Below are 14,708 nucleotides of genomic sequence, written 5' to 3' on the forward strand. Positions count from 1 at the left end.
GGCCGTGGTTCTGTATAATAGCCATATATCACACCTCCTCAGGACTTATTGATTTATAAGGCATTATAAAGGTGATTAAAATAATGATACATACGTACTTAATAGAAAACTGTTACCCTTCATATATTCTAACAACTCACATTTTAAGATTCATTATGTCATTTGTTCCATGTTAAGGGCTCTAACATTGGAACAAAACTATTTGTCTCCCTCTTGATGTTGCTTGCAGTTCCTCTCTCTCTTCCTGCATTCCTCTAACCCCTCCCTCCCTCCCTCTAACCCCACCCCTCTGGCAGAACCAGGAAGTCCCTCCCCCTCCCACAAACTCTCTTCTGAGGAAACGAAACTGATCTGAGTCTCTGTGTCGTCTGTCTGTGTGAGAGTGAACAACCGTCCAAATGGCTCAACAGGGAGTTCTGCTGGACCAGGACCAGTTCTGTTGTTCTGTCTGTCTGGATCTACTGAAGGAACCAGTCACCATCCCCTGTGGGCACAGTTACTGTAGGAGCTGTATTGAGGGCTGCTGGGATCAGGATGTTCTGAAAGGGGTCTATAGCTGTCCTCAGTGCAGACAGACCTTCAGTCCGAGGCCGACGCTGAGTAAAAATAACATGTTGGCTGAGGTGGTGGAGAAACTGAAGAAGACAGGACTCCAGGCTGCTCCCCCTCCTGCTCTGTGCTATGCTGGACCTAGAGATGTGGCGTGTGATTTCTGCACTGGGACCAGAAAGCAGAAAGCCCTCATGTCCTGTCTGGCGTGTCTGGCCTCTTACTGTGAGACTCACCTCCAATCTCACTACGAATTTCCTGCTTTGAAGAGGCACAAGCTGGTCAAAGCCACCGCACAACTACAGGAGAAGATCTGCTCTCATCATGACAAACTGCTGGAGGTTTACTGTCGTACCGATCAGCAGTGTATCTGTCTGATGTGTACAATGGACGAACATAAAGGCCATGATACAGTGTCAGCTGCAGCAGAGAGGACTGAGAAACAGGTAAGACCAGAACAACTTGTTGGTGACTGTCTGATAAACAAAGAATTAAAGATACAGTAGGAACTAAGGCTGTTTGAATATGAGATCATTGAAATGAAATGGATCCTCAGCAGAACAAATATGAACACAAACCTTGAGTATATAGATATGTCAACCCAGATTCTCCAGATGTATCACCATTTTATAATGTCAAACACTATTATCATTCTGAATGCCCTTTTATGAGTCCAAAGTTCAGTCTCAACCTGTTGATACATGTAGTCCTACCATAAAAGCTATAATCATTCACATAGCAACAAATAAATATCATTTAGTAAATGGACCATCCATTTTTTAGACCTTCCTCTCTATGGGCCCTATGTCACATTACTATACTATTGATCTACTGGACTAATAAAGCTTGATAGCTCATTGAAGAGTGATTCTCCACAGAGGCAGCTGGGGATGAGTCAGCAGAAGGTCCAGCAGAGATTCCAGGAGAGAGAGAAGGAGCTGAAGGAGCTCCAACAGGCTGTGGAGTCTTTCAAGGTGAGTATTGTTGACCAGAGGAGACACACCATTTCACCTGTCTCCTCCAGTCAGAGAGAGAGAGAGAGAGAGAGAGGTAGAGGGGCCCCTATCCAATCCCACTGACCCGACTGTTGGGAACAGGTTGTCACTGCTGAGGCAGTGAAGAAAGTAGAGGAGGATGGGTCAAGGCTGAGGGATCCTGAGAGGATCCCTGTGAGTAGTAGATCTGTGACAGCATAGAGGGATGGGCCAACCAGTGATATATGCTTCAGTAAGGTTGGCTTCTTAGTGTTCATAGCAATGGTTATCAACTGTACCGCAGAAATGGAATGTAAATCACAGAAAAAAAATATGTTTTGGTGGCAGCTGCAGAGAAGTATTTGGTCATACTAGATTTGACTTCAGAAGAGTTCCAGGGTGTGTTGAGTGGTGGTGTCCCGTCCTCCCAGGCCGTTGGCCTGGTGCAGGAGCAGATAGGGTCAAAGTAGTGGAATGGGGTAGTGGGTTTTAATGAGTGTAGGGTTAGTTGGCCTGGTGCAGGAGCAGATAGGGTCAAAGTAGTGGAATGGGGGTAGTGGGTTTTAATGAGTGTAGGGTTAGTTGGCCTGGTGCAGGAGCAGATAGGGTCAAAGTAGTGGAATGGGGTAGTGGGTTTTAATGAGTGTGGGGTTAGTTGGCCTGGTGCAGGAGCAGATAGGGTCAAAGTAGTGGAATGGGCTAGTGGGTTTTAATGAGTGTAGGGTTAGTTGGCCTGGTGCAGGAGCAGATAGGGTCAAAGTAGTGGAATGGGGTAGTGGGTTTTAATGAGTGTAGGGTTAGTTGGCCTGGTGCAGGAGCAGATAGGGTCAAAGTAGTGGAATGGGGTAGTGGGTTTTAATGAGTGTAGGGTTAGTTGGCCTGGTGCAGGAGCAGATAGGGTCAAAGTAGTGGAATGGGGTAGTGGGTTTTAATGAGTGTAGGGTTAGTTAGAAGGGTGTTTTTTAGTATTATCATAATTTCCCCTTTTCCCATTTTGTATCCCATAATATCATGGATTTATATTATAGTCCAGTTGAGGCAGGTGAGATGCCTTTGGATATACGACGTAATAAATTGTCATTAGCTTATTGGGTTGAAAGGCTGTGAGGTTGAGCATCCCACTGCTACTGTTCTAGATGACTGTTGGGAATATACTAGTAGACAAGGCAGTGGTTTTGGTTGGACAGTTGGAAAGCTTGCTGATGAGAGTAGTTTCAGGGAGTTGGAGGTTGGCCCTTTCTGTGGTGATAGGGGATGTTCCTCCATGGTTACTCCCAGATCCTGTTGTTGATCTAACCTTGGTAGACAAAAGGAAAAGATTGGGTCAGAAGTCAGTGATAAAGGGAAACTGGTTGACAATTACATTGGTAGAAGTTGTTATGCTTTTTTACCTCTTTTCACAGATGGATCCAAGGGCCCAGATAGTGGGCCCACAGGAGCAGGTGTTTACCTTCCTGAATGTGATGTGCAGATATGTAGAAGACTAACAGATGAACTGTCAGTGTACTCAGTTGAACTGTTGGTGATAATAGTTGTCCTCCAGTGGGTGGAGGACGTACAGCCTGTTAGAGTTATAGTATCCTCAGATTCTCTGTCTGTATTGAATAGTTTATCATCTGGTAAATCTATTAGGAGTGACCTACTATTGGAGGTATTAATGTTATTATGGAGAAATGAGAGAATGGGTCTAGTAGTGAGATTCTGCTGGGTCCCAGCACATTCAGGTGTGGAATGGAATGAAATTGTAGACTAGTTAGCTAAAATAACTTTAAAACAAGATATAATATATATTAATGTTCCACTGGGTACAGGTGAGGACAAATGTGAGATCAGAGACATTTGGGGGGGTTGGAAGGGATTTGGGGGATGGGGGAGGGTCTATTAGAAGTTAGTAGGGATCTTTTTTATTTTCTCAGAAGTACTGAGTTAGGTAGGAGGATTTAGAAATGGTGTAAACCGTGATTGAACACACTCCAGCACAGTAGGAGGCGCCATGCTCCTTTAACGTTGGTTTGAGGACCGCCATTATACCATAGAAGAAGAAGAAGTTGGTAACGTGAGGTTTTGTCATTCGTGAAGAGTGCAGCTATTCTTTTGCCTATTTTCCAAATGTATTTTGTCATGGTGGGAGGGTTTGTTTATTGGTTTCCGCTGTTTATCGGTTAGAGTTGAGGAGGGAGTAGGGTAGTTTGATGTCCTCAACCGAGTGGAGAAGAAACGCTGTCTCTTCAGGTGCGTTGTGGAGAATGGTGTGGAGGAATTATTGATCCTGGTCGGTGAACAGGTGGGAGAGGAACATATACACTCTGTATCCAGAATGAACAAGGCGGTGGTTGTGGTAATGTAAAAGGTGAGTCTTGTTACCCGGCTAGTTACCAGTATGATTTATGTGAGGGGTGTGTTGGTGCTGATTTCGACAAGAGTAGTGGTGTCTAATCTGCCTCCGTTTATTACCACTGAACAGATCCGTAAAGAGTTGGTTCGTTTTGCTAAATGTGGAAGTGTTTTTCTGAACGAAATTCAAGGTTAAACAGGGGAGGGGTGGTACACAGGGTTTGTTAGCACACAGGAGCCCAGTGATATAATATTATATATATATAATATTACTATATGTCCCAGCTGTTTGCTGTGGTTTTGAAGTAATTCTCTTCCAGCCCGTGTTAACCTTGTAGGTTTACCTCAGGTAACTTATTAACTATCCTTGTAGGTTTACCTCAGGTAACTTATTATTAACTATCCTTGTAGGTTTACCTCAGGTAACTTATTATTAACCATCCTTGTAGGTTAACCTCAGGTAACTTATTATTAACTATCCTTGTAGGTTTACCTCAGGTAACTTATTATTAACTATCCTTGTAGGTTTACCTCAGGTAACTTATTATTAACTAACCTTGTAGGTTTACCTCAGGTAACTTATTATTAACAATCCTTGTAGGTTTACCTCAGGTAACTTATTATTAACTAACCTTGTAGGTTTACCTCAGGTAACTTATTATTAACTCTCCTTGTAGGTTTACCTCAGGTAACTTATTATCAACTATCCTTGTAGGTTTACCTCAGGTAACTTATTATTAACTAACCTTGTAGGTTTACATCAGGTAACTTACTATTAACTAGGTTACAGCTACTTGGTGAGGAAGCTCACTGTTCACCTGGTTATAGATTGTAGTGACCTACAGGGATGGTTGGCGCAAAGCCTTCAAACGTTAAACATGTTCTGGTCATGGTTAACTGTATATATATTTTTTTTATATATAAAAAGGTGTAAATTCTCAAGAAATCGCATGTCCCTGTCCTCTTTTTCAAGATGTGGCCGATTTAAACAGTCAGAAGAAAGAAAAAAAAGAAATAACCTTTTTTTATTTGTTTCTAAATGGCTGCTGGGTAATATGATAATCGTTGAAATCTGTTGGTTCGTAGGCATCAAATAGAGAGAATGCTGCGCAGGTTCACTGAGTTGTAAACCTAATGGATAGGTGGAGATCATTGATTTGTAGCTCTGACTCAGTTGCTACCTCAGATTATGAGCCTATCAAGTGTGGTGAATGAGGTATGTAGTTCCCACAGAAGACCACAGGGAGGAGCAAGAGAGATATAAACCCATACAGTTTATCTCTTTAAGTACCCTGAACCTAACAATCAATCTAATGTATTTATAAAGTCCTTTTTACATCAGCAGATGTCACAAAGTGCTGTACAGAAACTCTAACCCTACGTATAACCTGTTTTATCCTGAACCCTAATTCTAGGGTAGGGTAGCCTACAACCCCTTTAGAAACTATTATAGTAATAATATTATGTTAGTAAATACCATTATAGTACTAAATAGGTTCTATTGTTATTTTTTTAATAAAACCTATGTATAGTACTTAGCATTTAACTGTTTTTTTGTTATTTTATTATATTTATTATTTAGAGGAGTCTGTCTAAATAATGAAAAGTTAAGTTACTGCTACACTTTTTAATGAAACCTTTATTTAACCAGGTGGGCCAGTTGAGAACAAGTCCTTTATTTAACCAGGTAGGCCAGTTGAGAACAAGTTCTCATTTACAACTGCGACCTGGCCAAGATAAAGCAAAGCAGTGTGACACAAACAACAACACAGAGTTACACATGGAATAAACAAACGTACAGTCAATAACACAATAGAAAAGTCTATATACAGTTGTGCAAATGAGGTAAGATAAAGGAGGTAAGTTAATAAATAGGCTGTGGTGGCGAAATAATTACAATGTAGCAATTAAACACTGGAGTGATAGATGTGCAGAAGATGAATTTGCAAGTTGAGATACTATTAACTAACATCAGTGTATCTTCAGACTTACCCGGCATCGTTGTCCGTCCTCTTCAGTACTTTGGAGATGTGAGTAAGACTGTGTCTGAACTGAGAGAGAAACTAGAAGACTTCCTTAAAGGAGAATGGACCAAGATCTCCACTACAGGTGTGTTGAAAACAATCAGAACATCAACTTTAGACCATTGAAAGTTCCCTACTAGTCATATACATGTGGAATATGGTATGATGATAACATTCCCTCTCTCTGTCAATGTGTTTGTGTGTCTGTAGTGAATATAGTGGAGGTTGTTCTGCCTCCAGAGCCCAAGACCAGAGAACAGTTGTTACAATGTGAGTCTCTTTATTGTGAAGTAACTAACAGTCTCTTTTTACTGCCACTCCTAACAATCCCTCTAGAAATATATAGCAATAGTAGATCTAATCAAAGACTGGGTATCTATCTGACTCCTCATATTTCTCTGATTTGATCTCTGCTGTGCTCTAATCAAAGACAGGGTAGATACAGTATCTGACTTAACTTATTGTTCTGACTCCCCTCATTGGTCTCTGCTCTTCTCCCAGATTCCTGTCAGCTCACACTGGACCCAAACACAGCACACACACGCCTCTCTCTGTCTGAAGGGAACAGAAAGGTGACCTATACAGGCCAAGTCCAACCATATCCTGACCATCCAGACAGATTCACCAACTACTGTCAGGTGTTGTGTAGAGAGGGTCTGACTGGGCGCTGTTACTGGGAGGTGGAGTGGAGTGGTAATGTTTATACAGCAGTCTCATATAAAGACATCAGCAGAACAGGGACAGATAATAGATTTGGATACAATAACAAGTCCTGGAGTTTACAGAGCTGTGGTGATGGTTATTGTTTCAGACACAATAATGTTGTGACTAAAGTATCAGGCCCTCAGTCCTCCAGAGTAGGAGTGTACCTGGATCACAAGGCAGGTACTCTGTCCTTCTACAGGGTCTCTGACACAATGACCCTCCTCCACAGAGTCCAGACCACATTCACTCAGCCCCTCTATCCTGGGTTTAATATCTATTATAATGGTACTGCTGAGCTGGTTAAACTGTAGTAGGGTCCACATAGATACTAGTCATGCTGGTGTAGTCTATAGCTGAGCTGGTTAAACTGTAGTAGGGTCCACATAGATACTAGTCACGCTGGTGTAGTCTATAGCTGAGCTGGTTAAACTGTAGTAGGGTCCATATAGATACTAGTCACGCTGGTGTAGTCTATAGCTGAGCTGGTTAAACTGTAGTAGGGTCCACATAGATACTAGTCATGCTGGTGTAGTCTATAGCTGAGCTGGTTAAACTGTAGTAGGGTCCACATAGATACTAGTCATGCTGGTGTAGTCTATAGCTAAGCTGGTTAAACTGTAGTAGGGTCCACATAGATACTAGTCATGCTGGTGTAGTCTATAGCTGAGCTGGTTAAACTGTAGTAGGGTCCACATAGATACTAGTCATGCTGGTGTAGTCTATAGCTGAGCTGGTTAAACTGTAGTAGGGTCCACATAGATACTAGTCATGCTGGTGTAGTCTATAGCTGAGCTGGTTAAACTGTAGTAGGGTCCACATAGATACTAGTCATGCTGGTGTAGTCTATAGCTGAGCTGGTTAAACTGTGGTAGGGTCCACATAGATACTAGTCATGCTGGTGTAGTCTATAGCTGACTGGTTAAACTGTAGTAGGGTCCACATAGATACTAGTCATGCTGGTGTAGTCTATAGCTGAGCTGGTTAAACTGTAGTAGGGTCCACATAGATACTAGTCATGCTGGTGTAGTCTATAGCTGAGCTGGTTAAACTGTAGTAGTAGGGTCCACATAGATACTAGTCATGCTGGTGTAGTCTATAGCTGAGCTGGTTAAACTGTAGTAGGGTCCACATAGATACTAGTCATGCTGGTGTAGTCTATAGCTGAGCTGGTTAAACTGTAGTAGGGTCCACATAGATACTAGTCACGCTGGTGTAGTCTATAGCTGAGCTGGTTAAACTGTAGTAGGGTCCACATAGATACTAGTCACGCTGGTGTAGTCTATAGCTGAGCTGGTTAAACTGTAGTAGGGTCCACATAGATACTAGTCACGCTGGTGTAGTCTATAGCTGAGCTGGTTAAACTGTAGTAGGGTCCACATAGATACTAGTCATGCTGGTGTAGTCTATAGCTGAGCTGGTTAAACTGTAGTAGGGTCCACATAGATACTAGTCATGCTGGTGTAGTCTATAGCTGAGCTGGTTAAACTGTAGTAGGGTCCACATAGATACTAGTCATGCTGGTGTAGTCTATAGCTGAGCTGGTTAAACTGTAGTAGGGTCCACATAGATACTAGTCACGCTGGTGTAGTCTATAGCTGAGCTGGTTAAACTGTAGTAGGGTCCACATAGATACTAGTCATGCTGGTGTCGTCTATAGCTGAGCTGGTTAAACTGTAGTAGGGTCCACATAGATACTAGTCACGCTGGTGTAGTCTATAGCTGAGCTGGTTAAACTGTAGTAGGGTCCACATAGATACTAGTCACGCTGGTGTAGTCTATAGCTGAGCTGGTTAAACTGTAGTAGGGTCCACATAGATACTAGTCACGCTGGTGTAGTCTATAGCTGAGCTGGTTAAACTGTAGTAGGGTCCACATAGATACTAGTCACGCTGGTGTAGTCTATAGCTGAGCTGGTTAAACTGTAGTAGGGTCCACATAGATACTAGTCATGCTGGTGTAGTCTATAGCTGAGCTGGTTAAACTGTAGTAGGGTCCACATAGATACTAGTCATGCTGGTGTAGTCTATAGCTGAGCTGGTTAAACTGTAGTAGGGTCCACATAGATACTAGTCATGCTGGTGTAGTCTATAGCTGAGCTGGTTAAACTGTAGTAGGGTCCACATAGATACTAGTCACGCTGGTGTAGTCTATAGCTGAGCTGGTTAAACTGTAGTAGGGTCCACATAGATACTAGTCACGCTGGTGTAGTCTATAGCTGAGCTGGTTAAACTGTAGTAGGGTCCACATAGATACTAGTCACGCTGGTGTAGTCTATAGCTGAGCTGGTTAAACTGTAGTAGGGTCCACATAGATACTAGTCACGCTGGTGTAGTCTATAGCTGAGCTGGTTAAACTGTAGTAGGGTCCACATAGATACTAGTCATGCTGGTGTAGTCTATAGCTGAGCTGGTTAAACTGTAGTAGGGTCCACATAGATACTAGTCATGCTGGTGTAGTCTATAGCTGAGCTGGTTAAACTGTAGTAGGGTCCACATAGATACTAGTCATGCTGGTGTAGTCTATAGCTGAGCTGGTTAAACTGTAGTAGGGTCCACATAGATACTAGTCATGCTGGTGTAGTCTATAGCTGAGCTGGTTAAACTGTAGTAGGGTCCACATAGATACTAGTCATGCTGGTGTAGTCTATAGCTGAGCTGGTTAAACTGTAGTAGGGTCCACATAGATACTAGTCATGCTGGTGTAATCTATAGCTGAGCTGGTTAAACTGTAGTTGGGTCCACATAGATACTAGTCATGCTGGTGTAGTCTATAGCTGAGCTGGTTAAACTGTAGTAGGGTCCACATAGATACTAGTCATGCTGGTGTAGTCTATAGCTGAGCTGGTTAAACTGTAGTAGGGTCCACATAGATACTAGTCATGCTGGTGTAGTCTATAGCTGAGCTGGTTAAACTGTTGTCATTCAGAACCATTGATATGTTTTCTCAGTTGGTTCTCTGTCTCTATGCAATTCTCCTCAGTATCATTGATCAGCTCGGCCCTAATTGATGTTTCTCTGTCACCTGGAGCTGCATGGAAAATGGTCCAGGAACAAAAGGACAATTCAGGACTAGTCAGCCCACTACAAGCTGGTATCACTTACTTTCTACTAAACTATATGGACTGGTTTCCCAGACACAGATTAATCCTAGTCCTGGACTAAAAAGCGTGTTCAATGTGTCATCTTTCATCCTCCCATACTGCTCAGTCCAGCAACATTAAACCTGTCCAGCAGGTGGTGCTATTGACCAAACAATAAAAGCAGCCGATATCTGGACTTGCCACTCAGTATATCAGTAATGTTCAGAATAGTACTTTAATATCATTGGAGATTGATGGTCTTTTTAATCCACTATCCAGAGTCAGGAACAGATGAAGTTAGGTCTGCTACTGTTCAGTGATTAAATATGATTTATGGTGATGGGAAATAAAAAAAATCCAACACTAAACTTCATCTAGTAATAGTTTTCCTTTGTTATTTATTCCAAGGTGAGTCTTTAACTTGTAAATGGATTGTGTGGAGGTGAGCTAGTGGTGTGGCTGATAGAATAGAATGAAAAGAGAGGAAGAGGAAGAGGGGAGGAGTGAAGGGCTGTTCAAGAAACCAGATGAGGAAGAGAAAGATATTCAGGGGAATTACTGTCTCTGTTCCAAATGGTTCCCTATTCCCTACGTAGTGCACTACGGTGCTTCTGACCAGGTCTAAAGTAGTGTTCTACGTAGGGAATAGGGTGTAGATTTATTAGAATATCATGCTTTAGTGTTTGTCACAAAACAATATTAGATCTCCACCCACCCACACATTGTTATGTTGTCAGGTTGTTCCTCTGTGTTCCTGATTGAAAATCCATTAACAATGAATCACAAACTAATGATATTCCAGTTGTGTTTAGACATCTTCATGTCTGACGTCCCCCAGTTCTGTTCAGACCCGTTGAACTGGGTCACATTGTAAATTGTACAATGTGTACAAGGGTACATATTAAGTTGTACTCTTGGCTGTAGTAGATGCCCTCTACTGTTTCCGTGTTGTCGATGTTGGTGCTTATGGGAAGTGATGGCGGGACCCTCCGGGACTCTGCCTTTGGCCAGGCACTTCAGGATGGCACCCTGGAGATTCCACCACCTGCATCACTCCCTGGGGCTGAAGACCTGGGACCTGTTCCTCACGTCGTCGTCGGCGACGAGGCCTTCCCTTTAAGACCCAACCTCATGAGGCCCTACGCTGGACGCCAGCTGCCATTGCCAAAGCCTGTAAGGATCTTTAACAAACGACTGTCCAGGGCAAGGTTAGTTGTTGAATGCGCCTTTGGGATTCTGGCAGCCCGGTGGAGAATGTATCGGAGAGTGCTTGGTCTCAGCCCCTCAAATGTCGATGCCTGTGTGAAGGCCACGTGTTCTCCACAACTACCTGCGGAGGTCATTCCAGGAGCCGCTCCGGATGGAGATGGGCACGCCAAATGGTCACCTACCTGATGTCACCAGGGCAGGTGCCAACAACGCCCCCAGACAGGCACTCCAGGTGAGGGAGAAGCTGACCACCTACTTCTCATCGCCAGCAGGTGAAGTCCCATGGCAGTTTGCCGTGGAGGGAAACAGCTCTTTGAAGAGCCCAATAACACAAAGGTTATTTTAAGAACCATCCACCGTTGTCCATAAAATATCATTTTTTCCCCCAGATGACTTTATGTATCATTGTCTCTCTTCATTTGGAAGCTATATTTAAGTGACATTTGGGAGTAAAGACCACACCTTAAAACCCCTTCCCTCTCTCATTAACGTCAGTATTATACACACCTGGCATGGTACATCAGGTGAGCAGGACCACACCTTAACCCCTTCCCTCTCTCATTAACGTCAGTATTATACACACCTGGCATGGTACATCAGGTGAGCAGGACCACACCTTAACCCCTTCCCTCTCTCATTAACGTCAGTATTATACACACCTGGCATGGTACATCAGGTGAGCAGGACCACACCTTAACCCCTTCCCTCTCTCATTAACGTCAGTATTATACACACCTGGCATGGTACATCAGGTGAGCAGGACCACACCTTAACCCCTTCCCTCTCTCATTAACGTCAGTATTATACACACCTGGCATGGTACATCAGGTGAGCAGGACCACACCTTAAAACCCCTTCCCTCTCTCATTAACGTCAGTATTATACACACCTGGCATGGTACATCAGGTGAGCAGGAGCACTAATTAAGGTTATAGGACATACAGTTAGTATGATAACTAAGGGAAAGGGTAACCTAGGGTCCATACAAATAGTACAGTTTAACACCATGTTCACTGGCCTGACAAAATACAGGTGGGAAAAGAATGAATTAGGAAGAGAATGTGTTTTTACTTTCATCTTGTCGTAGATCTGCGAAGGTGTAGGGAAGAAATGAGCAGATTAAGTCTAAATGAGATATTAATAAACAACTGACTATGAAAACATCATTTAATAAGTATTCAAGTACAGGAAAGAACATGACCGGTACGTGTAAAAAATGTTTTAAAAAAATACAACTATTGAAAGAGGTGTGTGTGCGTGTAAACATTTCAAAAAGAGCATCTGTGAATTCTTCAGTGTTTGAGTTTCAATTCTGTCAATTCAGAAATCTATGTAACACTAATAATGAATGCTATCCCGAGACTTTATAAACTAATGACTATGAATTGACTGAATTTAAACGGAACAGACGTGTGTGAAAAGAAAGGTACAATGATGGAGGTGAAGAACAACAACCAGACAACTCCTCTCCTCTTCCTGTCCTTCCTGTGAGCTGCTCGGCTAAATGGACTCCATCTCTGGAAGGGAACAACAACCAGACAACTCCTCTCCTCTTCCTGTCCTTCCTGTGAGCTGCTCGGCTAAATGGACTCCATCTCTGGAAGGGAACAACAACCAGACAACTCCTCTCCTCTTCCTGTCCTTCCTGTGAGCTGCTCGGCTAAATGGACTCCATCTCTGGAAGGGAACAACAACCAGACAACTCCTCTCCTCTTCCTGTCCTTCCTGTGAGCTGCTCGGCTAAATGGACTCCATCTCTGGAAGGGAACAACAACCAGACAACTCCTCTCCTCTTCCTGTCCTTCCTGTGAGCTGCTCGGCTAAATGGACTCCATCTCTGGAAGGGAACAACAACCAGACAACTCCTCTCCTCTTCCTGTCCTTCCTGTGAGCTGCTCGGCTAAATGGACTCCATCTCTGGAAGGGAAGAACAACAACCAGACAACTCCTCTCCTCTTCCTGTCCTTCCTGTGAGCTGCTCGGCTAAATGGACTCCATCTCTGGAAGGGAAGAGAAAAACAACACATACAAGCTTAACATAATAGAAAACCATAAAAGGTGAGATTTATGTTAACTAAATACTGCTTGTATAGTGTAGTTAGAGGCATAAATATTGGAACAGTGCAGTAAAGTTGGTAATACTTGCTGTTTACTCATGGAATTTGTATTTCAGAGATAAAGATGAATATGACAGGAAAATATTTAGACAGTAAACTGTTGTTTAGGGATATTTTCTAACCTAGAAACAACAGCTGTACATTTGCCTCATATTAATACTTTGATCTGAAATACCAATTAGCCTACATGAGTATACTGTAAAGAATGACCTACTTCACTGTGGCAACACTTATGACACTACCTGTGATGTGGAGAAGGAAAAAAACGTACCATTGAACTCGGCTTGGAAAAGCAGCTGATACATTTTAACTTTGACTGCTGCTTTTCTTTGCTGAGGCAGCCTCTTCAGGGTTGTGGCACCAGGCTCATGGCAAAGAGGGTCTCTTCATCCTCCTTCCTGTGAGCATCAGGTTGGGCTGCATCCCTCTCGACGGCTTGGAGGAGCCTCTGCTGAAATGAGTTGAGTGGATCTGGAACCTTCGATGACGCCTGGTGTGACGTTGTTCCTCTTCGTTTCTCTCTCTGTTTGTCTCCACGGCCACATCCTGTTCAACGAGGTCCTCAGTGGTCACTTCCGTGAGGTTCATAATAATCTCAGGTGGTCCTAGATCCAGAGGTGCTTCCTCCATTTCATCGTCTTCCATGGCTGCACCGATGGTGGTGATACTTGTGGATGATGTAGACATTGTAGAGGGTCTCGCAGCACCGATGGTGGTCATACTTGTGGATGATGTAGACATTGTAGAGGATCTCGCAGCACCGATGGTGGTCATACTTGTGGATGATGTAGACATTGTAGAGGATCTCGCAGCACCGATGGTGGTGATACTTGTGGATGATGTAGACATTGTAGAGGATCTCGCTGCACCGATGGTGGTGATACTTGTGGATGATGTAGACATTGTAGAGGGTCTCGCAGCACCGATGGTGGTGATACTTGTGGATGATGTAGAGGATCTCGCAGCACCGATGGTGGTGATACTTGTGGATGATGTAGACATTGTAGAGGGGTCTCGCTGCACCGATGGTGGTGATACTTGTGGATGATGTAGACATTGTAGAGGGTCTCGCAGCACCGATGGTGGTCATACTTGTGGATGATGTAGACATTGTAGAGGGTCTCGCTGCACCGATGGTGGTGATACTTGTGGATGATGTAGACATTGTAGAGGGGTCTCGCTGCACCGGTGGTGGTCATACTTGTGGATGATGTAGACATTGTAGAGGATCTCGCAGCACCGATGGTGGTGATACTCGTGGATGATGTAGACATTGTAGAGGATCTCGCAGCACCGATGGTGGTCATACTCGTGGATGATGTAGACATTGTAGAGGGTCTCGCTGCAGCGGTGGAGGCGATGGTCGCAGTTGTAGGTGACATTGAGGGTCTTGATGCACCGGTGGGGACAACACTTGTGGATGATGTAGTAGAGGGTCTGGCTGTAAAATTGCCACTCGTTGCCCAAGGCACAATAAATGGATCCAGAAAAGAAAGAATGTGGCAGAAGCACCAAGGCTGCTGGCCTGAAGCTGCTGACCCAGACCTCTTCTTCTCTTTCTCTGTCCTTCTCTCTCTCTGATACCTGTCCCTGAGTCCTCTCCACTTCCTCCTCCAGTCTTCTTCTACATAGACATGATAAGCCAAACCATTACCTAGCATACCTATAGTTATTAGATAGTTATCATGGACATGTCACCTACTGTACACATAGACAC

The 14,708-nt window shown here is 43.6% G+C and overlaps 1 long non-coding RNA gene and 1 pseudogene across 1 annotated transcript; both read left to right on the forward strand.

Annotated features, from left to right (window-relative positions):
* The first annotated feature begins 327 nt into the window (after window positions 1-327).
* Window positions 328-2,174, forward strand: LOC145876126 (E3 ubiquitin/ISG15 ligase TRIM25-like; annotated as a pseudogene).
* A 3,661-nt stretch (window positions 2,175-5,835) lies between these two features.
* Window positions 5,836-11,330, forward strand: LOC145876127 (uncharacterized). Its single transcript, XR_014391427.1, has 3 exons — window positions 5,836-5,966; window positions 6,092-6,151; window positions 6,383-11,330. It is a non-coding gene; the product is annotated as an uncharacterized LOC145876127 (long non-coding RNA).
* Window positions 11,331-14,708: the final 3,378 nt, after the last annotated feature.

This window comes from Salmo salar, unplaced genomic scaffold (assembly GCF_965601325.2).
Source record: "Salmo salar unplaced genomic scaffold, fSalSal1 ptg000432l, whole genome shotgun sequence".
Lineage (NCBI taxonomy): Eukaryota > Metazoa > Chordata > Actinopteri > Salmoniformes > Salmonidae > Salmo > Salmo salar.